This window comes from Hyla sarda, chromosome 7 (assembly GCF_029499605.1).
Source record: "Hyla sarda isolate aHylSar1 chromosome 7, aHylSar1.hap1, whole genome shotgun sequence".
Lineage (NCBI taxonomy): Eukaryota > Metazoa > Chordata > Amphibia > Anura > Hylidae > Hyla > Hyla sarda.
In genome coordinates, this window is record NC_079195.1 from 54,339,153 (window position 1) to 54,365,954 (window position 26,802).

General features: G+C 42.5%; 1 protein-coding gene across 2 annotated transcripts in view; it reads left to right on the forward strand.

Moving 5' to 3' along the window:
* INPP5A (inositol polyphosphate-5-phosphatase A) overlaps positions 1-26,802 on the forward strand; it is a 468,069-nt gene that overhangs the window by 421,469 nt on the left and 19,798 nt on the right. The gene's annotated exons all lie outside the window — the stretch shown is intronic.

A 26,802-nucleotide genomic window follows, 5' to 3' on the forward strand; every position in this document is an offset into this window, starting at 1 on the left:
GGTCAGGCTTGGCTGCACTGATCACTGCTCACCCTTGTGATGTATTTTGCCTTCCCATGTTAGCTGTGGCCCTGGAGCCAGAAAGGCAAGACACCGGCAGTGATGGAGTGCTGGCATTTGACTCCAAGGCCTTAATCCACTAGTTTACTGCACAGAGGGCAGGGACTGAGATCAGGTGCATAATATAGGAATGGCTCTGTTAGCTGTCTTAACAAATGCAGACCTGTGATTCATGGGGTTCTCTTATAATTACAGGAATATTAATAGTGAGGGTCTATTAGACATGTTGTCACTATGCTCGTTGCTTTAATTCTGTAATGTTCCTTTTTGTGCAAATTCAAAAATAAACTGCTGAACATAAAGATTATATAATACTAAAGTACATCTATATACAATTTTATACAATACTACATCTATATACAACTTTTCATCCATAATTTTGCACAAAGTAAATTGTTTTAACATTATTGTTGTGATTGCTGTGTTTTGTTTTTTTTTGTCTTTTAAAGTGATACTCCAGTTATGTCAAAAAAGCCTGATTTCCCCCCCCCCCTCTTGTGTAGTGTATTTCATTTGTAATACAGATGAATTACAGCCTCAGTGTCTTTCTACCAGTTTGAACATGCTTACTTGCTTGAAATCACCAAGTTTGACATCCACTCAGTTAGCTTGCTTCCTCTGCAGTTCCCACTGCCCAAAAACTGGGACCATGTGGGACTTCATGATCAGCAAAGCCCCACAGCCACGCCATCAGTACAATGCACACCATCCTCTGTATGTTGGCAGTCAGGTTACAGAGCCGCACTTAACTGCCGGCATTGTAGTCTCCTGGTGGTGCGGGGACGGAAGGGGCAAACAGCAAAACAAACAGGCAGATAAGATCACCGGAGCCATAGGAGACTAAAAGACCAGGCAAAATCGACACAAGCAGAATCGACACAAGCACACAATAATCAAAACAAAAGTTAACATTGACACAATCATAAAAGCACTTATCTTCTAAAAACTAAAAAATGTATGGAGTCTTGTCAAGTAGAAATGCCTAAGGTGCCTAAATGCCACAAAAAGGTGCGTATCACTTTATAATCCTCAAGCAGCAATGAAAGGAAGGATGGTTTTTATTCTTGCAAACAGAATTTTTGTACAGGACATTATAGACAGAACTTCAGAACGGTTATAGAAAGTATAATCTCCCACGCAACCTATAGGTTTGGATGTGACAGTAGTCTAACAGAGTTAAGAACTCCAGCATTGAGGAACTTTGTGTTCTCATGCTCTCTTTTATTTATATATATATATATATATATATATATATATATATATATATATATTCTTCCATATATTTTGATGAGGAAAGTTCCCTAGATCAATGTAGCAGTGCTGGCTCGGTACAAAGCATCTTTAGCCAGAGTATACTGCACAGACGCCAGACAGAAGTTGTAATGGACACACGGCTGTCTCTTCTCCGTCTGGTGTTTAATGCTGAACTAAAGCTGTTAGCAAGTTAACATACATCCTCCAAACTCATCACATCTATGGGAATGAGTGAACAAGTGACTCTGTCTTTAAACATCCATGGGAACTGGCTTTAAGAGGGTCATGCTCAGTGGTATGCATTTTCTGGTACAAGATATTGCCAATACAAAGTAGCATGTTAGTTGTTTTGTAGACATGAATTTGACTGGGTTATCAATCTGTTTACTTGGATGTTCATTTTCGAGAGGTGATATTACCAGCAATTTTAGGGGTCATCTACACTCTGCCTTCAGAAAAGTCATTTCTTTCTATAAATCAGACATCTGGTCAGAAAGGGCCGGTTCATGTAACACCATAATTATTTTTATCGCTTTACAGAAGAGATGTACACTAATAAAACGAATAAAATAGTCCCCCATAACACAGTCATATAGTCCAAAGCAGATCTGTCGTAGCAAAGATATAGAAGGTGATTAAAAAAAATGTAAATACCTACATATGGATGGTGAACCAACAGTACAGTATGCAGTAAAGGAGATATAAGAAGTGTTCTTACGCACTCCTGATATTTCATGTGTGGTGATGCCCACAGTTCTGCAAAGGGAAAATGATTGTTGACCAGGGGCCAATGGACAGAGCAGAAGAACCTTTATACACTGTCACTCCTACAATGCACCCTACAAATTCCTAAGGGTCAGATGTAGTGGGTACTATCACTTCTCAGGGACTGTCGGTAAAACCACCAAGAGGTAGACACTGCCCTGGTCTATCCCATGAACTCAACCTAGTATCCTTTAAGTTTTGTATGTAGTACAAAATGGACATTAAACTAGTCCATAAAGAACAACGCGGACATGTCTTGGGATTAATGGAATTAGAGGACAGATTAACAATTAGTGCTGGTGACAGTCGGGAAGATGATTAACACCGGAATGTCCCCTGATGGGTAGAAACTGAATAGTGGGATTGAGTCTATAAATATAGTTGCCCACAGGGCCTGTCTGGTATTCAAGGTCTAGAATAATACTACAGAAGAGACTGTGTGCGGTACCCATATATACCCTAGTTTAGAAATGACTGGCTGCTGGGACCATGGGGTTACCAAAATAGAACTATAAGAAACACCCAAAGCTCAGATATTCATTAAGTCCTTTGGGGTAAAAAAAAAATCTATCGATTTTCCTTTTGCAGACTCAATTTGTCCCAATCACCTCCTCTGGCTGGTGGTCTTAAAAGTTCTGTTCCTGTAAAGCATAGTGAATTAGAGTCTCCATTATGTGAAGTATTCACATGCCTGGCACGTGTTCTAAATCTGCATATAGTTTTTCCTATATATTTCAGACCACAGGAGCATGTGATTTTGCAGACCACTCCCTTACTTCTGCAATTAATGAAATCACAAATTGAGTAGGTTTTCTACGTGACAGTACTGGTAAAAGTTTTACTCACTTTGATATATTTACAGGCTACACAGCCACTGCACCTGTATCAGCCTTAAAGGGGTTCTCCGGCGCTTAGACATCTTATCCCCTATCCAGGGGATAAGATGTCTGATCCCAGCAGGTCGCCACTGTGAACTTCGCCGCTGTTCCGGATGACGAGCGACCACAGCCCCCCTCTATTCATGTCTATGGGAGGAGGCATGACGGCTATGTACTGGCAGTAACTCCCTCTCCCATAGACATGAATGGAGGGGGTGTGGCGTGACATCACCAACATGGAAGCTCCAAGCGTCTGTGCTCAGAACGCTGTGGCACCAGCCCGGAGATCGCTGGGGGTCCCAGCAGCCAGACCCCCTGTGATAAGAGATCTTATCCCCTGGATAAGATGTCTTGGGGCCCAGTACCTCTTTAAGAATTGAGATCATCAAAAGTATGTATCGGTACCTATCCAGTGCCATTATTGCTGCCCCACGTATCCGTGTCATAGGTGGCCACTAGTCTCAAAGTCTGTTCCCCCCTTTTTTTGGTTCTTGGACAAGATCGGTACAACTTAGTTTATGATGAGTGTGCTCTAAAGTAGGTCAGTGATGCCACAACACCCCAGACTGGCCACTTCCTATGCCCTCCTTAAAGGGTACCTCTCATCAAATAAACTTTTGATATATTTTAGATTAATGAATGTTGAATAACTTTCCAATAGCATGTTAATGAAAAATATGCTTCTTTCTATTGTATTTTTCCAGATCAGTCCTGTCAGCAAGCATTTCTGGCTCATACTAGAGTCCTAAACACTCAGAGCTGCCAGCCTGCTTTGTTCACAGCCAAACAGGTTGTGAACAAAGCAGGCTGGCAGCTCTGAGTGTTCTCCTTTGTGAACAAAGCAGACTGGCAGCTCGTAGTGTTTAGGACTCCAGCATGAGTCTGAAATGCTTGCTGCCAGGACTGGTAGGGAGACCCCTAGTGGTCATTTCTTCAAAGTGGAAAATTAAATAGAAAGAAGCATATTTTTTAATAACATGCAATTGTAAAGTTATTCTGCATACATTAATCTATAATATATCAAAAGTTTTTTTGATGAGAGGTACCCTTTAAGACCCAACCCCCTAAAACCTGTCACAGAAGGCCCCTGATGGGTAACTGGCTAGTGGTCCTCTCAAAAACTGCATCATGTATTTTAGCTGCTGCACTAGTGCTTTACAAACAACTTTAATACATTTGTAGTGTTTTGCTGTTGCAGGTTTACAATTCATGCTATAATTACTTTACCTTTTAATTACACCCAAACTCTTTCATATTAGACATATATAATACTTAACCTTACATGTGTCAATACTAAACTTAATCTGCCATTTTTCTGGATACTTACTCAGTTATCATGTCACTCTTCAGGGATTGTACATGCTGTAAATCTATCTACACCACTTTATCCCTTTCCCGACGCATGACATACATGTACGTCATGGGTCGGCTCCCATTCTATAACGCGGGGCCACACCGTCATAGAGGGTAAGGCCCGGCACCTAGCAACAGCCGGGACCCATGGCTAATAGCGCGCGGCACTGGTCTCGATGCAACGCGCTATTAAACCTTTAGGCGCGGCGTTCAAAGTTGAACGGCGCGTCTAAGGTGAAAGTAAACTAATGCTGGTTAGCTCAGGGAGCTGTTCGGGATCGCCGCGAAAATCGCGGCATCCCGAACAGCTTACAGGACAGCCGGAGGATCCCTACCTGCCTCCTCACTGTCTGATCGCCGAATGACTGCTTAGTGCCTGAGATCCAGGCCTGAGCAGTCAAGCGGCAGAATCATTGATCAATGGTTTCCTATGAGAAACCAGTGATCAATGTAAAAGATCAGTGTGTGCAGTGTTATAGCCCCCTATGGGAGCTATAACATTGCAAAAAAAAGGGGGGGGGGGAAAAGGGAATAAAGATCATTTAACCCCTTCCCTAATAAAAGTTTTAATCACCCCCCTTTTCCCATAAAAAAAACCTGTAAATAAAAATAAACATAGTTAATTAAACCGCACAGTCAATGGCGTACGCGCAGAAAAATCCAAAGTCCAAAATAGCGTATTTTTGGTCACTCTTTAGATCATGAAAAAATTATTTAAAAAGCGATCAAAAAATCCGATCATTACAAAAATGAGCCCTCATACCGCCCCATACGCGGAAAAATAAATAAATTATAGGGGTCAGAAGATGACAATTTTAAACTTATAAATTTTCCTGCATGTAGTTAGGATTTTTTCCAGCAGTACGACAAAATCAAACCTATGTAAGAAGTAGGGTATCCTTTTAATCGTATGGACCTACAGAATAAAGATAAGGTGTCATTTTTACTGAAAAATTTACTGCGTAGAAACTGAAGCCCCAAAATTTTGTTTTTTCTTCAATTTTGTCACACAATGATTTTTTTTTTTCTGTTTTGCTGTAGATTTTTGAGTAAAATTACTGATGTCATTACAAAGTAGAATCGGTGGCGCAAAAAATAAGCCATCATATGGATTTTTAGGTGCAAAATTGAAAGAGTTATGGTTTTTTAAAGTCAAGGAGGAAAAAACGAAAGTGCAAAAACGGAAAACCCCCGGGTCATGAAGGAGTTATAGTTTGTTTTTGTAGATGACACAAAGCTTTGAAAGCCAAATTCATTTATAAACAATTTAAAGGGAGAATATATGTATAATGCTCTGCCATCAAGACTGACACTTTGTTGACCCAATCTGCATGAAGTTGTGAGACCTGCAATCAGGTCTCAATACAGGAACCTTCCTTACCTGTCTTTGAGCCTTTTCATTGGAACTTATGAAGTTGCGCATGGACCTCCAGCTAATCAGGGCAAAGAGCAGGCTGGGGAAGACATGCTAGGAGGACACTGATCACTGCTAATAGTGACATAACCAAGACCAACATCAGGCCAGTACTACCATCATGGGCCTGGGCCAAATTAATCATAAATGGGGCCCTGCAATTGACTCTGCCTACTTCCCCAGCATGGTTTGGAACCCAGACTTTTTTAGCAGGATGGGGTCCTGAAATTTCTGTTAGCGGCCCTACCAATATCCAGCAGGCCAACACATAAGTATTATCATTTATCTCCATACAGAGAAATGCCAGAATAGCACTCCTGATTTTGGTAGGTAATCCTGCAAGAAGAGGATAGACCCAATCACAACTTATCAAGTGACCATGGGGTGGGTTGGGACAGGGGGCTAGAACTAATTTTTTTGACTTGACTATGTCTTTTAATCTTTTTAAATATTTTTTTTTCTTCGGAAGAAACACTTAAAACATTTTAAGTTGCCAAAAATAAGGACATTTAAGCTCCTTTAAACTATATGCTTCCAAAACGCACACTTTTTTTGCCTTGGTTTAGCTTAAAGTCAGCTTAAATGACAAGGGCGAATAGAAGAAAAATTTTCTTCCAATTTTTCCCATATTTTCCTACATAAAGCTCAGAAATAAATTTACCAGAAAAATCACTTGGTACCAAATTAAGGCCCCAAGAAGAAAAATTACCTGAGACCCCCACTGATCACGAAAATGGGAGTCTCTTATCCCTGGCTGAATGGAGCTCCAGTGCTTCTCCTTGAAAGGGTTTTAGAGAGTAAATAGAGCAGTGACCAAGCTTGTATGCTGCCAAGCCATTGTCTTGGGGCACATTTGACCCCTGCTCTCATGGTTAATGGGGGGCCTAGCAGTTGCATGCCCACTGACCGGTACCTGCGAGTAAGGGAAAACTTTTAATAAAGGGGCAACCCCTTTTAGGACCGTTTCATATAAATGTATTACGTGCACATATTTGAGCCCACATTTCTACATGGACCAGCGGAACCTATGTCGTGACTGTAGCCATGGTTAGCTGACCATCAAGGATGGGCCATTTATAAGGGGATGAGTACTGTTTGCGCTGAGGTCGCCTGCTGTCACATTGAACGCGAATTTGAGAATTATGTTTTCTTTGTATATTCTATTTTATGCCATTTAATTTACATGACATTCTATGATGGTTCGGACATTGATTTATCAACATTCTTGAGAATTACAAGCCTTTATGAAATCATTTTATAGGTTATATTTATAGGAGACTCTGGTTGGCTCTAGATCCATGATACGGTTGAAGTCTGTGTGTCTGGTTTTCGTGGGTAATATTTTACTACCTTTGAGCAGTAGTGTCTATATTTCTGTGAGAGACATGTCAGCAGATGTAGCGAGCGGCCATAAATCTAGAGTCTGACTGATAGCCAATTACATAGTGTTTTTATTTAGATTTACTGTTACAGATAGCAAATGCTTATTCAATGTGAAATATTAAGTTATTGCTAAAGTCTTTCACAGTGACTGTTATCAGTCACTGCAAAATATAATGCAGCAGAAAAAAAATCCTCCTTTTCAATGCAGTATTGTTCCTTGTATTCCAAAGGATACTGAGAAAACAATATTCATGTGTCCAAGGAGGCAGCAATTTTGCAACCCTACCTCGATGCTCTTCCTACTGCCCACAAACCTATGAGGCAGTTCTGTGCATCAAGAAATTCCCCCTACTTCTGTCTTCAGTGGTAGAAGGGGAAAGCTGTTCATCTGGCTCTTTAAAGGGGTACTCTGTTCCTAGACATTTTATCCCCTATCCAAAGCGGATAAGATGTCTGATCTCTGCCGCGGCACAGCAGTCATCCGGTGCACGGAGCGAACTTCACTCAGTGTCTGATGACTAGCGATGTGGCGCTGACATCATGGCCACACCCCACTCCTGACATCACACCTTCCCTCTCAATGCAAGTCTATGGGAAGGGGTGTGACAGCTGCCGCGCCCCCTCCCATAGACTTACTCTGAGGGGTCCTGGTGTGACATCAGGAGGGGGCGTGACCATGAGGTCACATGCCTCCTGTGCCGCAGCCAGCGTTCTAAACAAACGCCAGGTGCTGCAAGGGGGGATAAGATGTCTATGGGCGGAGTACCCCTTTAAGCCCCTCTTAGTTAGGCCTATAGTGTACAGCAGTGGTCTCCAAACATTGGACCTCCAACTGTTGCAAAACTACAACATCCAGCTGTTGGCTGTCCGGGCACGCTGGGAGTTGTAGATTTGCAAGACCAATGGTTTAGAGGGAATACATTGAGGTAGATACATATTTACTTAGAGGTTACCCATGATTAGAAAACTTGAGCTGATTTCTTCCAAAAATAGCACCACCCTTGTCTTTAGGTTGTGTGTGGTATTGCCACTCAGTTCCATTAAAGTTAAACGCTGTGTAGGGTATTACTGTTTGTATCTATTCACTTCAACCAGTCGTTCCATCCATCCCCCAGCCCCACCTGCAATCACACTTATACCCTATCCTGTAGATAAGGAATAAAAAGTCAAGTAGGGAAGTCCAGTTTTGATGCATATTTATACTGAGGGTCCTAAGCTCCTCTGCTACAAGGTATGCGACACCTATACCAACTAGATAGATATAAAGCTAAATGTAGATCAATCAAGTAGGCAGAGTGAGAAGTCTGGAAACTGCTGAGACAACACCACACAGACAATGAGAGGATCTCACAACTTCCTGTCATGGGTATTTCAAGCAAAAATATGCTGAAACCAGTGCAATTTGCGATAGCACTGTAATAGCAAGCTATATATCTTAGGGTTATAGTTTTATTTAAATGCAATTGATCTGATACCGGAATACCACTTTAAGAAATGCATAGTCACAATGAGCTATTCTAGGTAACCCAGTGGTCAGACTTTCAAGGGGAAAAGAAAGCTGTACATACACCCAGGTACGTTTTTTTTTTTCCATGTTATTCTGTGTAATCTAATAGGCACCATAGCAACACTATCCAGGCTGTACAAAGCTAGTACCTGCATCTTGCCAGAGGCAACAAGGACTTCCTGGCCTCCATGAACAAACAGTGCGCTCCACACGGGCTAGAATGCAGGGCAATGCTCCGTAATCATTGTGGAAGAAGGAGAAATAGGTGTGAATGGAGGAATGGTGGTTATCCAAGATACAGGTGGGCAATTGTTAATGTTATCACCTTGCTCCATTAATTATGATAATTACTCTTGTAGCTGTAATATAACCCAGATAGGAGCTGACTTTTCCACAGGTTCACACCCACTTACAAGTTTACTCTCAGATAAGTCTGCATACTCTGTAATCTGACACATTAATCATTTCCTTAAAGTGACCTATTCGTGTTTGCCATGGCATTAAACTGTCATGAAGTTTACCAGCTGGATCTATAGTCATCTGTGCCCGGTTTTCTTTCCCCTCATCCTGTAAATAAGTATGTTTGTGTGTTCTATGGACCCGGTTATAGATCATAATGCAGACCAGAGGTCAAAGTATTTGTTGCTTTCTTTGTGTTTATTCTTAAGTCTTTTGCGTCTGCATTTTTGATTTATTTCTTGTACGAGTTTGCTTTCCACTTGACACTTAATAATTTGTTTTGATGATATGTCCGTCTGCACAGAGCATAAATCTTGCTATGAAAGACGCCATACTAAGACTTGAGTATTAAGAGCTGAATTCCTGTTATTTCTGGAATGTCGGTGCTGCAAATGTGTACAAGAGCTTATTTAAAGGGGAAATGCTCCAAAAAATTATCCTAGATTTGTGAGGTGTGAAGATCACATTTGTGCGTTATGGAAGTTTTGACCTCCACCAATCCCATTCAGAATATCGCAGAGATTTTAATCACTGGAAATGTCCGACACAACATTCTAATTGCTCGGCCATTTAAATCAATGGAGCTTTGCCTTGAATGGAGTGTCAGAGATTTCCCGTAACAGAGATCTCCGAGCAAACCAAAGGGATTAACCAGGAACAGTCACTCCATCAATCTGATTTTCTCACATGTATCCATGACATATCATTCAGGAGGTCATTGAGATTGGATTACCCCTTTAAATCAACGTAAAAGTGTCATAAGTCTATGTTTTTATGTATAAATTTTTGTCGTAGGAAGCAATTCTCCACTCACTTTACTCTTTATGCTTGTAATGTAGATGGACCTGTATTATTCAGTCGGAGCTGTGCCTAAACACTCGACTATATAAACTGAATATACAAATGTAAAATACGACTGTGAGAAATATAACAAGTCAGGGCTAGAAATGTGTGGCTGTTTGCTAGTTATTTCTATGAAATCGCTAAAAATAGGCGAATATGCGCAAAATAGCTCAAATTATATTCAACAAGTAACTTGCACAGACTTCTTAATCCAAAATATAGCAAGCTTTATTAAACATCTTTAGTAGATTATCAATTGACTATGTACTAATAAAGTTTGCTTTATTTTGGATTTAAAATGTCTTTGCAGTTTTTTTTTTGTGTATTTCTATGGAACACAGCATGCCAAACCATTCTCTTCCCAAGATTAGGTGAGAGTTCATAGGCCTTTATACACATCACATTAGATCAGTGTTTCCCAACTGGTGTGCCTCCAGGGTGTTGTATAACTACAAATCCCAGCATGCCATTATAAAAGAAACCTAGGTCAGCATAGTTTTCCTCTATCTCCTGTCCCTAGGGCCGTCATCAGGGGGTTACAATCCATACACCTGTATGGGGCCTGGCCGTCCCTGGACCCTTTTATTTTTTTCATTGCTTGTCAGTGAGTGACTGCGACTGTCACTCTCTGACCGTTGAGGGCCTGTCACCTCTCCTAACTGATTATTTAGTCAGTGCCGCGGTCTATGCATGCATGCAGCAGGGATCCCTCCGGGGCTGGCTGTCTCTTTAAATTTGCAGTGGCCGGCGGGAGGTACTACTTCCTTGCGCACGGCCCCTGTGCATTGATACAGCCGCCGCCCTGTTCCTCATGCACAGTAGCGCTGTAGCGGAGCAGAGGAGAGTCGCTCTGCTGCTGACTGTGCGCGCTGGCTGGCTACCAAAGAGATGAGTGGGGGCAGCGGTAGCAAATGAGCCTGATCACAGCACTAGAGCCTGTCATAAATTTATTGAAAATATATATATATATATGTGTGACTTGGGACTGGGGGGGCTGGGGCAGAACTATATAGCAGTGGCAGGCAGCTGAGCTGAGCTGGGGCCTACTGCCTGGGGAAAAGATATGTGGCCTAAACTATATGGGGGCAACAGTTAGCAGCAGAAAGGGGTGTACAACAACTATATAGTGGCAAGTTGTGCCCCAGCCCATAGAGTTGTTGTAGGCCCCTCTTTGCTAATAGTTGTAGGCCTCTCTGAGAGGGGCCCAGGCCTACCACAACTATGAGGGCAACTATTAACAGAGGGGCCTACCCAAACTATATGGAGCCCCCTATATAGTTTGGGTAGGCCCCTCTGTTAATAGTTGCTTCCATATAGTTTGGGTAGTCTCCTCTGTTAAAGGAGTAGTCTGGTGAAAAATAACTTAAACCCCTATCCAAGGATAGGGGATAAGTTATAGATCGCAGGGGGGTCTGAGCTCTGGGACCCCCCCCCCCCCCCCGCAATCTTCTGCACAGGGCCCCGGCAGTTTGCAGTTTTGAGGGTCTGTCTCACTTCTTACTGTCTTTGTAATACTAAAAAGAAAAAAAAATGGGGTGGGTCATAGGGGAGGTGTAGGGGCGGAGTCAGTGGCCTATGATGGGAGTCGGGCAGGCAACCGCGAGGGGGGGGGGGGGGGGCAGGCCTTTAGCTGTGTAAGGGGCCTCAAAATTTCTAATGGCAGCCCTGCCTGTGCTATCTGATGCATAGTGTTTTCCAGCCATGTGTTCACACACAAAAATGGGCTAAATGTCTGCCCAGAAAACACGGATGGACATTCCGCACATTTGCATGTTCTGCCAGCACTAGGAATGCTGAGAAATGCATCGATTTTCATAGACTGCAATTTTTTTTCCAAGAGAAATCTGCACAAACAATGAACACGTAAAAATTTTTTCTGCAGATGCAGAATTCTGGATTTTGGGAAATTCCATTGTGCTGTACGCAGCAGCAGAATCTCATTGAAATTCCGCCGTATAAACATAACCGTAGGTTTGGTTTAGACTGGCATTTCCAAGCCTAATTCTTCTAAGAAATTCCACAGGATCCTATTGCTGTCAATGGGATTCCTCTGCCCAGTTCACACTATATAATTTCAGTGGCCGAATATGTCGCAGTCTATGGGGGATGGCAGTGTCCGTGCTGTCCTAGGTCCCATTTAGAATTTTTCTGTCCGGAAATTTCTCAGTATGAACCTAGTCTTGCGATTCACAAGAATGAGGCTATGTTCACACACAGCTGAAAATAGCCCCAAAATTCTGTGTGTGAACATGGCCTAAGGAAGTATATTTACACACCATTTTGTTTAGTATTTTATTGGTAACTCCTGTATGCGGCGATTTGTTGTAACACCTTGAGCACTCCTATAGTGTTACTTTATGGTAGTCCAGATGAATTCCTTTCCCAATGATGAGAGAGAGAGGCTGACGCATTGAAATCATGTTATGCGCCACTCCTCAGGATCTGCATTATAAGGCCAGGTTCAGATATGTCCAGCATAGTTGTCCTTAACCCCTTAAGGACCCAGCCATTTTACACCTTAGGACCCGGCCATTTTTTGCACATCTGACCACTGTCACTTTAAACATTAATAACTCTGGAATGCTTTTAGTTATCATTCTGATTCCGAGATTGTTTTTTCGTGACATATTCTACTTTAACACAGTGGTAAATTTTTGGCGATACTTGCATCCTTTCTTGGTGAAAAATCCCCAAATTTGATGAAAAATTTGAAAATTTTACATTTTTCTAACTTTGAAGCTCTCTGCTTGTAAGGAAAATGGATATTCCAAATATTTTTTTTTATTCACATATACAATATGTCTACTTTATGTTTGCATCATAAAATTGATGTGTTTTTACTTTTGGAAGACACCAGAGGGCTTCAAAGTTCAGCAGCAATTTTCCAATTTTTCACAAAATTTCAAAACTCACTATTTTTCAGGGACCAGTTCAGGTTTGAAGTGAATTTGAAGGGTCTTCATCTTAGAAATACCCCACAAATGACCCCATTATAAAAACTGCACCCCCCAAAGTATTCAAAATGACATTCAGTCAGTGTTTTAACCCTTTAGGTGTTTCACAGGAATAGCAGCAAAGTGAAGGAGAAAATTCACAATCTTCATTTTTTACTCTCACATGTTCTTGTAGACCCAATTTTTGAATTTTTACAAGGGGTAAAAGGAGAAAATGTATACTTCTATTTGTAGCCCAATTTCTCTCGAGTAAGCACATACCTCATACGTCTATGTAAAGTGTTCGGCGGGCGCAGTAGAGGGCTCAGAACGAAGGAGCGACAAGGGGATTTTGGAGAGTACGTTTTTCTGAAATGGTTTTTGGGGGGCATATTGCATTTAGGAAGCCCCTATGGTGCCAGAACAGCAAAAACACCCACATGACATACCATTTTGGAAACTAGACCCCTTGAGGAACATAACAAGGAATTAAGTGAGCCTTAATACCCCACAGGGGTTTCACGACTTTTCCATATGTACTTTTTTATTTTTTTTTCACTAAAATGTGTGTTTCCCCCCAAATTTCAAATTTTTGCAAGGGTTAATAGCAGTAAATACTGCCCAAAATTTGTAACCCCATCTCTTCTGAGTATGGAGGTACCCCATAAGTTCCCCTGAAGTGCACTATGGGCGAACTACAATGCTCAGAAGAGGAGTAATATTTGGCTTTTTGAGAGCAAATTTTTCTCTGGGGGCATGTCGCATTTAGGAAGCCTCTATGGTGCCAGAACAGCAAAAACACCCACATGGCATACCATTTTGGAAACTAGACCCCTTGAGGAACATAACAAGGAATTAAGTGAACCTTAATACCCCACAGGGGTTTCACGACTTTTCCATATGTACATTTTTTTTATTTATTTTTCACTAAAATGTGTGTTTCCCCCCAAATTTCACATTTTTGCAAGGGTTATCAGAAAATACCCCCTAAAATTTGTAACCCCATCTCTTGAGTATGGAGGTACCCCATAAGTTCCCCTGAAGTGCACTACGGGCGAATTACAATGCTCAGAAGAGAAGGAGTAATATTTGGCTTTTTGAGAGCAAATTTTGCTAGGGGGGCATGTCGCATTTAGGAAGCCTCTATGGTGCCAGAACAGCAAAATAACCCCACATGGCATACCATTTTGGAAACTAGACCCCTTGAGGAACGTAACAAGGAATTAAGTGAGCCTTTATACCCCACAGGGGTTTCACGACTTTTCCATATGTACATTTTTTTATTTTTTTTTCACTAAAATGTGTTTCCCCCCAAATTTCACATTTTGGCAAGGGTTAATAGCAGAAAATACCCCCCAAAATTTGTAACCCCATCTCTTCTGAGTATGGAGGTACCCCATAAGTGGACGTCAAGTGCACTGCAGGAGCGCCACAATGCTCAGAAGAGAAGGAGTCACATTTGCAAACTTTGCTGAAATGGGGGGGACATGTCGCATTTGGGAAGCCCCTATGGTGCCAGGACAGCAAAAAAAAAACACATGGCATCACGTTTTGGAAACTAGACCCCTTGAGGAACGTAACAAGGGGTAAAGTAAGCCTTAATACCCCACAGGGGTTTCACGACTTTTGCATATGTCAACATTTTTAAGTTTTTTTCACTAAAATGGGGGTTTTCCCCAAAATTTTACATTTTTACAAGGGTTAATAGCAGAAAAGACCCCCCACAATTTGTAAATACATTTATTTGGAGTAAGGACATACCTTATTTTTTGATGAATTTGGCATGGCGGGTGCACAGCAGGTCTTGCTTGAGTGGGAGCGCAGTCAGGGACCGTGAGCTTTATATGGAGCCAGGATGTGGGACCCCCCATCAAAGAGCATTAATGGGGGGGAGCACTAAGCCCTAAAATAGGGGAACATTATGGGGGACAACGGGCCGTAGCTGGGGTAGACAGGTGGGGTACAGAGGCCCGTAAATATGGGGTACAGTGGGCCAGAAAATTATAAATCATCATTTAAAAAAAAGGATATATTCCCAGAATGATGACCCAGAGCATAGCCAAAACTAAAAAAAATATGCCCGCCCCAAACCCCATGCTCTGAATCATCATTCTGGGAATGTGATGTGTGTGGCCGTCCCTAATCTGTTGCCTCAAATGCTCACCCGCTCAGGTAGAGAGAGAGCGCTGCGCACTTCAGGCAACATAAAAAGTCCTGGATGATAGTGACTCAGTGACCCATGACCCATTTCTGAAAAAAACACCCCCAGAGGTCTTATCAGGTTTTTTTTTTTCTCAGGTTTTTTGGGGCAATTTAGTGATTTATGGGGGTTAAATTTTGGAATGTACTCTGGACTTGGTACATTGGTCAAATTATGGAAAATTCAAATGAAAAGGGAAAATTTAGGTCTCCATGGAAGTGTGATACTCCCTGAAGCAGCCTATGCAGAGGCCCGGATTATCTGAGCAAGTGTCACATTGATACGTGGTGTCCTTCCGTCTCCTCTTCCTGTGACACACTCTGCATTTTTTCTGGGATCGTCCCGTCCTTCCTGTGTTGGGGATCACACCTGGAAAGTGTTGGCCTGGGACGATCCCGGCGCCTATAACTCCAGACCCTTGGGAAGTCCGGCCTGATCTTTCCCGGTCAGCAAAGATCAGGAACCTTAGGACTTCTACTTGGTACTGGAGCAATGTCCCTGTGTTGCCAGCGTACTGGGATAGTACAAAAGCGTTGTACATGGCAACCTGTACCAAGTAGACCGCAACTTTTTTGTACCATGCCCGTGTTTTCCACATGGCGTTATATGGCTTGAGGACTTGATCTGAGAGATCAACTCCCCCCATATACCGATTGTAGTCCAGAATACAATCGGGCTTGAGGACCGGTCCCACGGTACCTCGCACAGGGACAGGGGTGCTGCCATTCCCATGAATAGTGGTGAGCATAAGGACATCCCTCTTATCCTTATACTTCACCAACAACAGGTTATCATGGGTCAGGGCACGGGACTCACCCTTGGGGATAGGCATCTGGACCAAATTTAGAGGGAGGCCTCTCTGGTTCTTCCGCACGGTCCCACAAGCGGACGTGGATCTGGCGGAAAGGGATGTGAAGAGAGGGATGCTGGTATAAAAGTTATCCACGTATACGTGGTAACCCTTATCCAGCAATGGGTGCAAAAGGTCCCAAACGAGTTTCCCGCTAACACCCAGAGTGGGGGAACAATCTGGGGGTTCAATACGGGAATCTCGTCCCTCATACACTCTAAACCTGCAAGTGTACCCGGAGGTACTCTCGCAGAGTTTATAGAGCTTCACGCCATACCGCGCCCGCTTCGAGGGAATATACTGGCGGAAGATGAGTCTCCCCTTAAAACTGATGAGAGACTCATCTACCGAGAGGTCCCTGAGCGGTACGTAGGCCTCCAAAAATTTGGCCCCAAAGTGATCGATGACCGGCCTCACTTTGTAAAGCCGGTCATGAGCGGGATCACCTTGGGGCGGACATGCCTCATTATCTGCATAATGCAGGCATTTCCGAATCGCCTCGTACCACTTCCGTGTCATCGCCATACTGTAAAGCGGGGTCTGGTATAGGACGTCCTCGCTCCAGTAATGACGAGCACTTGGTATTTTGACCAGGCCCATATGCAGCGAGAGGCCCCAAAATGTCCTCATTTCCGCTGCATCAATGGCGCGCCATTCATTGGACCTGGCCAAAAAGGAATCGGGGTGGTGGGCAATAAACTGCTGGGCGTACAAGTTCGTTTGCTCCACCATTAGATTGACCAGGCTGTCACTGAAAAAAAACTTTAAAAAGTCTAGATCAGTGAAGCCAGCCGAGTCAATCCGGATTCCTGAGTCGCCAACAAACTCAGGAATCCGTGGCTGATAATCCTCTGGGGGGCTCCAGACAGGGTCATCGGAAGGGGGCTCCGGTGCACTTGTCTGGGGGGCCGGACTCCTATTACGAGCGGCATTGCCACTCGTACTAGTGTCAGCCACTGGGTCACTCTCATGGGGGGTGCGTGGCCTCGCCTGGCGGCGTCTCCGCCGCCGTGCAGGGGGCTCATCATCACTACTAGATGATGAGGAGGGTGATGAAAAACACAAAAAAGTTGGATCTTCATCGTCCTCACTGGCAGATTCGGAGTCGGAGGCTAAAAAAGCGTAAGCCTCCGCTACCGAAAATGCCCGGCGGGCCATCGCCTTTTTTCTACAGTGGCGGGTGGGGGAGGGCGGGGAAGTGTGTATGTGGTGCTTGGTGTAAACTTTATATAAATAACGGTGTGTGATTTACAACCACACACCGTTATTAGAAACAAAAAAAAAGCTGCAGCCAAAAAAAAAGGGGTGGCAAATGCGGCTCCCTGAACCCCTAATAGGACCCGGGGTAAGGGATCAGACCCTAATAGGACCCTGGGGGACCTATTAGGGGGTCAGGGGGGATTTTTTTTTAATAAAAAAAAAAAAAAAAAAAGGCTGCCGCCAAAAAAAAAAACGGATGGCGCACGCAGCTACCTGAACCCCTAATAGGGCCCGGGGTCAGGGATCAGACCCTAATAGAACCCTTGGGGACCTATTAGGGGGGAGGGGGGGTTACTTTTTTTTTCTTTTTTTTTTACTTTTAATAACTTTTATTGACACTTTTTTCACCTACCTGTCCCTGCAAGAGACTATCCCTATTCTAACGGCTCCAGAGGGGGCTCCGGAGCTCTGAGGGGGGATCCACGGTCCTCTCTGCGCTGCTGTACCCGCTGACTGAACGCAGCGAGCGGGTACAGCGGCGGGAAGGACCGTTAACCCCTCCTCTGCCGCGCTACTATTGGCCAGACGATCGCTGGCCAATAGTAGCGTTGCTGGGGCGGTGACAGTATTGTCACCGCTCCCCAGCAACGGCAGGTGATTGGTGGTGTATGGTACACCCCTGATCACCCTGTATTTCGCGGTCATCGGGTCACAAGTGACCCGAATGACCCGAATCGCCGAAGATCGCTTGCGTGAATTCGCAAGCGATCTCCGGCGATCGCCGACATCCGGGGGTCCCGGGACCCCCCCTCGGCATATGCACGGCAAGCCTGCTGAAAAATTTCAGCCGGCCAGCCGTTCCAATCTCTGCCCGGGGCGCGGCAGAGACCGGAGAAACACCAGGACGTACTAGTACGTCCTGGGTCCTTTAACCCCTTAAGGACCCAGGACGTACTAGAACGTCCTGGCACCCTGGGCTTTAAGGGGTACTCTGGTGCAAAACTTTTTTTTTTTTTTTTTTTTTATCAACTGATGCCAGAAAGTTAAACAGATTTGTAAATTACTTCTATTAAAAATTCTTAATCCTTCCAGTACTTATTAGCAGCTGTATACTACAGAGGAAGTTCTTTTTTTTTTTTTTTGTATTTCTTTTCTGTTATGACCACAGTGCTCTCGGATGACCTATTTGTCCATTTTAGGAACTGTCCAGAGCAGCATATGTTTGCTATGGGGATTTTCTCCTGCTCTGGACAGTTACTGACATGGACAAAGGTGTCAGCAGAGAGCACCGTGTTCGTGACAGAAGAGAAATCCAAAAAGAAAAGCATTTCCTCTGTAGTAAACAGCCGCTAATAAGTACTGGACGGATTAAGAATTTTTTTATAGAAGTAATTTACAAATCTGTTAAACTTTCTGGCATTAGTTGATTTAGAAAAAAAAGGGGTACTCCGCCCCTAGACATCTTATCCCCTATCCAAAGGATAGGGGATAAGATGTCAGATCGCCGGGGTCCCGCTGCTGGGGACCCCCGGGATCGCCGCTGCGGCACCGCGCTATCATTACTGCACAGAGCAAGTTCGCTATGTGCGTAATGACGGGCGATACAGGGGCCGGAGCATTGTTACATCATGGCTCCGCCCCTTGTGACATCACGGCCCTCCCCTTTATTGCAAGTCTATGGCTGGGGGCGTGACGACTGCCATGCCCCTCCCATAGACTTGTATTGAGGGGGCGGGCCGTGATGTCATGAGGGGCGGAGCCATGATGTAAGGATGCTCCTGCCCCTGTATTGCCCGTCATTACGTGCAGAGCGAACTCTCTCTGTGCAGTAATGATAGTGCGGTGCCATAGCGACGATCCCGTGGGGTCCCCAGCAGCGGGACCCCGGCGATCTGACATCTTATAACCTATCCTTTTGGATAGGGGATAAGATGTCTAGGGGCGGAGTACCCTTTTAAGTGTGGCTGAGCCAGGTCAAAACTCTGCTCACCATTTTAGCCTTTGGGGGGCACCAAATAGGTGCTCCAGTGCAACATACCTAGCTTTATTCATCTACATTCCTCTATAACAGTGGTCTCCAAACTGTGGCCTTCTAGATCAGTGTTACCCAACAAGGGTGCCTCCAGCTGTGGCCAAACTACAACTCCCAGCATGCCCGCACAGCCTTCGGCTGTCCGGGCATGCTGGAAGTTGTAGTTTGGCCACAGCTGGAGGCACCCTGGTTGGGAAACACTGATCTAGATGTTGCAAAACTACATCTATAGTTTATAGTTTTGCAAAAGTTGGAGGCACCACCCTGGTTGGGAATCACTGCTGTATGGCTTTGCTCTGGATTACCGGACATAGGTGAATCTGGCCAGAAAATGCATGCCTGGCAAGTACAGATTTTTTATATGAACAGTATATATTAAATGCATATATAGACTCGGCCATGGATGAAATGATGTTACCCTGTTGACCTCTGTCCTATGGTGTGTAAAGTTATGGCTGTGTTCTTATTTACCCTCTGCTGCAGAATTGTCTGCTTGACCTCCTCTTTACGGCCACTCTGATTGTTCGCTGGATCTCCATGGTTTTATGTAACACTCAGACGTAGCAGCTGTTTAACACATTGTACCATCTCACTGTTTGCAGGCCTGTGTTTGCCCTGCCGATTTTATTGTGAATTAGATATATACATCACAATAAGTTCGCTCACGGCATCGGCAGCTTTGATTCTTTTATTTAACTAGGTCTACGATTAAAAGTTCTACTTGGAAAGTTCTTTTTGGTCGCACAAGTGTAACCTGATCATCTTGACTGTAGACAAATACAGTTGCCTATAGGCTCCATGCCCTTTGCGGTTATGTGGAATGACGCTCGCTTTATTGTAGTGATTTGTGTTTAAAAAAGTTTCGTAAACAGAATGTTCCTAATGCGTCATAGGGGTTTTTTCCAGTTAGGAAAAGCATTGTGACAGCCAAATTAAGCATCCATTAGTTATAACCATTAGAATTATACCCCTAACTATAACCCCTTATAAATGACTTGTCGGACGCTGCTTATGGGGTTTATAACTGGACACTGCTTTAGTAAAGAATTCTACTATAACATTCAGAAGGAAACAACCATGCGCTCACAAAATGACAAATCCCTGTATACCACATGTCTCTAAGATATTAAACTGTGGGGTACCATCACCGAATCTGTCTCCCCAATGGACTCTCTCTGGCCTTAAGCTCGGGCCAGTAAAGCTATGACAGTGAAATTAAACAGCAGCAGTCTTACATAGAAACATAGAATGTGTCGGCAGATAAGAACCATTTGGCCCATCTAGTCTGCCCAATAATCTGAATACTATGAATAGTCCCTGGCCCTATCTTATATGAAGGATAGCCTTATGCTTATCCCATGCATGTTTAAACTCCTTCACTGTATTTGCATCTACCACTTCTTCAGGAAGGCAATTCCATGCATCCACTACTCTCTCAGTAAAGTAAAACTTCCTGATATTACTGCAGAAACCTTTGCCCCTCTAATATTAAACTATGTCCTCTTGTGGTAGTTTTTCTTAAATATGCTCTCCTCCTTTACTGTGTTGATTCCCATTATATATTTAAAAGTCTCTATCATATCCCCTCTGTCTCTTCTTTCTTCTATACATCTTAAGATCCTTTAACCTTTCCTGGTAAGTTTTATCCTGCAATCCATGTACTAGTTTAGTATCTCTTCTCTGAACTCTCTCTCTAGAGTATTTATATCCTTCTGGAGATACGGCCTCCAGTACTGTGCACAATACACCAAGTGAGGTCTCACCAGTGTTCTATACAGCGGCATGTGCACTTCTCTCTTTCTACTGCTTATACCTCTCCCTATACATCCAAGCTTTCTGCTAGCGTTTCCTCCTGCTCTATTACATTGTCTTCCTACCTTTAAGTCTTCTGAAATAATTACTCCTAAATCCCTCTCCTCAGATACTGAGGTCAGGACTGTGTTAAATATTCTATATTCTGCCCAAGGGTTTTTACGCCCCAGGTGCATTATCTTGCATTTATCCACATTAAATTTCAGTTGCCAGAGTTCTGACCATTCTTCTAGTTTTCCTCAATCCTTTTCCATTTGGCGTATCCCTCTAGGAACATCAACCCTGTTACATATCTTTTTGTAATCAGCAAAAAGACATACCTTACCATCGAGACCTTTTGCAATATCACTAATGAAGATATTAAACAAAATTGGTCCCAGTACAGATCCCTGAGGTCCCCACTGGTAACAAGACTTTGCACTGAATATTCTCCATTGACTACAACCCTCTGTTGTCTGTCACTCAGCCACTGCCTAATCCACTCAACAATGTGGGACCCAAGCTCAATGTATGCAGTTTATTGATAAGTCTTCTATGTGGGACAGTGTCAAAAGCCTTACTAAAATCTAGATATGCGATGTCTACTGCCCCTCCGCCATCTATTATTTGTCACCCAGTCAAAAAAAATCTATAAGATTTGTTTGACAAGATCTCCCCTAAGTAAACCCATGTTGTTATTCATCTTGCAATCCATGGGATTTTAGATGTTCCACAATCCTATACTTTAGTAGGGTTTCCATTAATTTCCCCACTATTGATGTCAGACTTACTGGCCTATAGTTGCTTGATTCCTCCTTACTACCTTTCTTTTGAATGGGCATGACATTTGCTAATTTCCAATCTTCCGGGACAACTCCTGTTACCAGTGATTGGTTAAATAAATCTAACGGTTTTGCTAGTTCACCGCTAAGCTCTTTTAATAATTTTGGGTGTATCCCATCAGGGCCCTGTCACTTATTTGTCTTCACTTTAGAAAGCAAACGTAGAACCTCTTCCTCTGTACAGACACATGCATCAAACGATACATTAGTCTTCCTCCCTAATGGAGGTCCTTTTCCTTTTTTTTTTCTTCTGTAAAAACTGAACAGAAGTATTCATTAATGCAGTTGGCTAGCTCTTCTATTCTACATACCTTCCTTCCTTTGTTTTTAGTTTAGTTATTCCTTGTTTTAATTTCCTTTTTTCATTTTTATATCTGAAGAATGTCTTCTACCCTTTTTTCACAGACTGAGCTAGTTCTGCCTGCGCTTTAGAAGTTATGACTTTGTTGTCTGAGGCAGCAGCTCGGCTCCATTAATTTAAATGGGCATCAGGTGCAATACCAGACACGTCCTGCAAATAAGAGTGGCGTTTGTTCTCAGGGGAAAACCTCTATTATATGTCTTTTGATCAACGTTATGGGATCATTATTGGATAACATTGCAGTATATGCATGACATTAGTAGTAGACTAGAAACCATATAGAGTATTGAAGGGGCTATCCAGAAGTGGAGTATACTGCAGCTAAATATATACTGTAAGGATTATTAAAGATAAAGTTATAACCCTTCAAAAAGCACTTAATAGTTCTACAAAAATCTCAGCCTTGGTGGGGTCCCAGGAAGCAAGCCCCAGATAATGTACAGGAGCAAGAACATATCTAAAAGAAGAACAAAAAGACCATTTTATATTGGATATCACCCTAAGGTTCCTTTTAAACTGCAATGTGGGGAAAAGATGCAGAGTGTTTAAAACTGTAAATACTGTGTTTCAACTTACAAATCCATGTACGTGGAACCACGTAAGATGGTTGTTTTATTAAAAAAAAAAAAAAACTTGTGTTCCCAACAATATACTAATTCTGGATAGTCTTTACTTTAGTATTCCTACTAGAAATTTATGGATAAATAAACTGGCCTCAGCAGTCCTGTATGGCGAGTAAGCGCTGGCTGAGACCAGTGATTGGATGTAGTCATGTGAATGATGTATGTGGTGTCAAGTGCACTTAAAAAAAAAAAAAAATAATAATAATAAGTAAAAAAAAAAAAAAAATTTTAATCATTCTGGATAAAACCTTTTTAAGGCGAATATCTGGTTGCGGAAAAAAAGGTCCCTTTTTACATTATAAAAACGTGCTAAGTCAGGTGGTCTCCTAATGTGTTCCCCTATTAAAGGAGGTAATCCATAAATAGAAAAGAGCTCTTTTCTTCTTGCCACTCTTGTCTTCAGGCTGTATGTTGTATTACCAATCGGCACAAAAAAGGAGGAACGAACGGCTACTCACTCTTATCAACGGTGGCTTTATTGAGAACAACAGGTGCATAAGACAAACGGGCACGTCCACAGCAGGAGCAACGTTTCGCGTTTGCACGCTTCTTCCGGCTCACGGAGTGAGCCGGAAGAAGCGTGCAAACGCGAAACGTCGCTCCTGCTGTGGACGTGCCCGTTTGTCTTATGCACCTGTTGTTCTCAATAAAGCCACCGTTGATAAGAGTGAGTAGCCGTTCGTTCCTCCTTTTTTGTGTTGATTACGCAATCACTGCATCTTCTGAACTGAGCACCACTCGGACGTACTTCTATACAGTTGCGGTAGCAGTGCATCTATCTAGGGGTTGCCTGGTGATCTCGGATTGAGTAGATGTGGTTGTGCCGACTTGTACCTTCTTGTGGCTGGACTTTTATTACCAATTGGCTCCACTCACTTTAATGGAACGGAGCTGCAATACCACACACAACCCTTAGGACAGGTGAGGTGCTGTTGCTTTTTTATTTATTTATTTTTTCTTAAAGAAATCAGCTCTGTTTTTCTAATACTGGATAACACCTTTGTATCTCTTGGGCACCTGAGATGAAAAATAATATTGTCAACTCAACTACAAACACCGAATAAGTGATTACAATCTGTCTACAGTGCAACAGAACATGTACCAATGTGAGTGATGACAATCTTTGTACGGTGCTATGTAATATGTTGGCACTATATAAAGGAATTATATTGGTACAATAAAAATTGGGTAATATGTATGTTATACACATAATAAATGTAAAAATATACGCCCAATATTTTGCCGTTCTTTTTGTGGTTTTATTTATAGCCTTACACACAAATAAAAAAAAACTTCAACATCTGGCCAAGCAGAATGTACTACTTCTATTACTATTCTGAAATGCTGGTTGGTTTCTGTATAAAGAGTTCATACTCTTGTCTGTCCACAGTAGCATCTGACCTTCCCGGGCCTCTGTTTACTTGTAGGCGATGAACTGTGCATTGTGTTTTGTTTGCTGCTGTACAATGGAGCTCAAACACAGAGGTCTGTCATGTGCTGCTGTAGCTTCTGGCATTAAAGCAGCACTATACCTTTTCTTATTCGCCAATGTCAAATAAGAGCTTCTGTTATATTTTTGTTTTCTTTAGCTTCATGTATTATTGCAGAATACTTAACAGACTTACCTTGATGGCTTTTGTATAGTTCACTTATTTTTTCTCTTCCTGTTTAGGCTACTTCCACACTATATGAATTTCTCCGTTTAGGAACTTCCGTCAGAAGTTCCGTCACTACAGCTGCGAAACCCGGCCGTTACAAAACCCCTGACGGCCGTGACCAAATTGCATTGCAGCCTATGGGGTTTTGTAACTGCCCATTTGCACCCGTATAATCCCCGTAATTCATTACGGGCATTATACAGTGACGGGACATCGTGGCGGAAAAATTACATGCAATAATTTTTCTGCCACGATGTCCCGTCCCTGTATAACGCCCGTAATGAATTACGGGCATATACGGGTGCAAACGGGCAGTTACAAAACCCCATAGGCTGCAATGCAATTTAGTCACGGCCGTCAGGGGTTTTGTAACGGCCGGGTTTCGCAGCTGTAGTGACGGAACTTCTGATGGAAGTTCCTAAACGGAGAAATTCATAGTTTGAAAGCAGCCTTAGACTTTTTATGTTTTTGCACAATATATTCAAATGACAAAAATGTGTAATTACCAACCACATGATTATATTTTCCAGCACCTGGAAGTGAAAGGGTTATAAACATCTACCTTTCATTTGCATGTACATTGGCCGTACACAGATATACATTGGGTGTATGCTGTGACCCTGTGGTTCTTGGCACACCCTACCAAACCTTTGCCTATAAGAACAGCTTGCACCATCAATAGCCTCATAGCAATCATAGGTTTCAATATTTCATTGCTCCCTGCACTTTTTCATGGACATGCTAAACCAAGCTTCTTTCAGCCAAGTAGCAAATTGAATTCTCATAATGTGTTTCATGAATGAGCCTTGTAAGGTTTGATGAGGTGGAAAAAAGAAAGGTACTAATACCGATAGATGTGTAGAGTGCGGCTCGATGCATTGCTCCTGGCATCTTGCCATCTCTAATGCCTTTTTAATGGAGCAGGAGCTTGTAAACCCATTTGGAAGATGCCGTTGTATTATCACACCAAGCAGGGTGGTAAATAAGTTTCTGCTCCGCGATCAAGCAGTTTCCTCACATTTACATTTATCAAGCTATTTCTCATATTTACGGTTTTCTGAAGGATGACTTCCATTTAATCACTGGATTAAAATATTGGGTTTTATCTTGTCCATATATTTCATATTGTGCACCAGTCATAACATCTATTTTAAAATATCCTGATAAGCACCATGATTGTCAATTTGCTTTATTATAGTACATATAGAGGAGCTGTCAGTTCTCCTCACATGTTTTGTTTAGAAACACTTGCGTTCTTAAGCATTGCTGAATATATATATATATATATATATATATATATATATATATATATATATAGCAAAATCATCGGTAGTTGCAGTATCTTGTAATACCTTTTTATTGGACTTACTATCTTGAGATAGAATGTGTTTTTTCTCCTTGTGAGCTCAGAAATGCTTATGACTTGATAAAGGGAGGAATCCCGAAAGCTTGTCTCTACACTGGACTAATACGGCTACTCCTAACTACTATATATATATATATATATATATATATATATATATATATATATACATTTTTTATTATTTTTCTTAGAATCTTGCCATGTGCTGTTCCTCTATTGTCCCTCCTGGAAATTAATACAGTCAGCTGTCTGTTACTATGGGGGAGATTTATCAAGACCTGTCCAGAGTAAAAGTTGCTGAGTTGCCCATAGCAACCAATCAGATCGCTTCTTTAATTTTTTGAAAAGGCCTCTGAAAAATTAAAGAAGCAATTTGGTTGCTATGGGCAACTCAGCAACTTTTCCTCTGGACAGGTTTTAATAAATGTTCCCCTATTTCCCTTATCAGTAGGATGTGTCCCTAAACTACCAGTGCTCATTGAATAGTGTAAAACTCATGTTGGTTGAACAGGTTTGAAACAAACTTTATGGACATGTTTATGTTTTTCTCTGAGTTTCTTGTCTCTTCTTGATGGGATGTCATAGCTGAGCCACCTCCTCCTCCCCTCTCACAGCATGCTGTCTCACACTGAGAATGGTGAAGAGAGACTGGTACAGCTTCATCCCCCTCCTCCCTGCATACTCCTTGGCAAACTCAACCCTGGTTCTGCCCCTTGAGAGAGCACTAATAATCACCTTATTACCTCGCTAAAGGGTTAATCTCACAAAACCATTCAGGGTTATTATATATTTTAGAATTGGTATGCTTTAACCCAGCACAGTCATAATGCCTTAGCTGGAAATTATATTGCTGTAAAATTCAATTAGCATGTTCTATCAGGTGCGGAAATGTCACCTCGGATAATGAATTACCTCCATTGAAATGACATTAGATAACCTTTTTTTCCTTTTCTTTTTGCATTGTAAATCAGTTTAGGAATAAGCGATCATTCGTCAATACTCCTAAACCAGTCCTTTAAGTCTCTTAGGACAA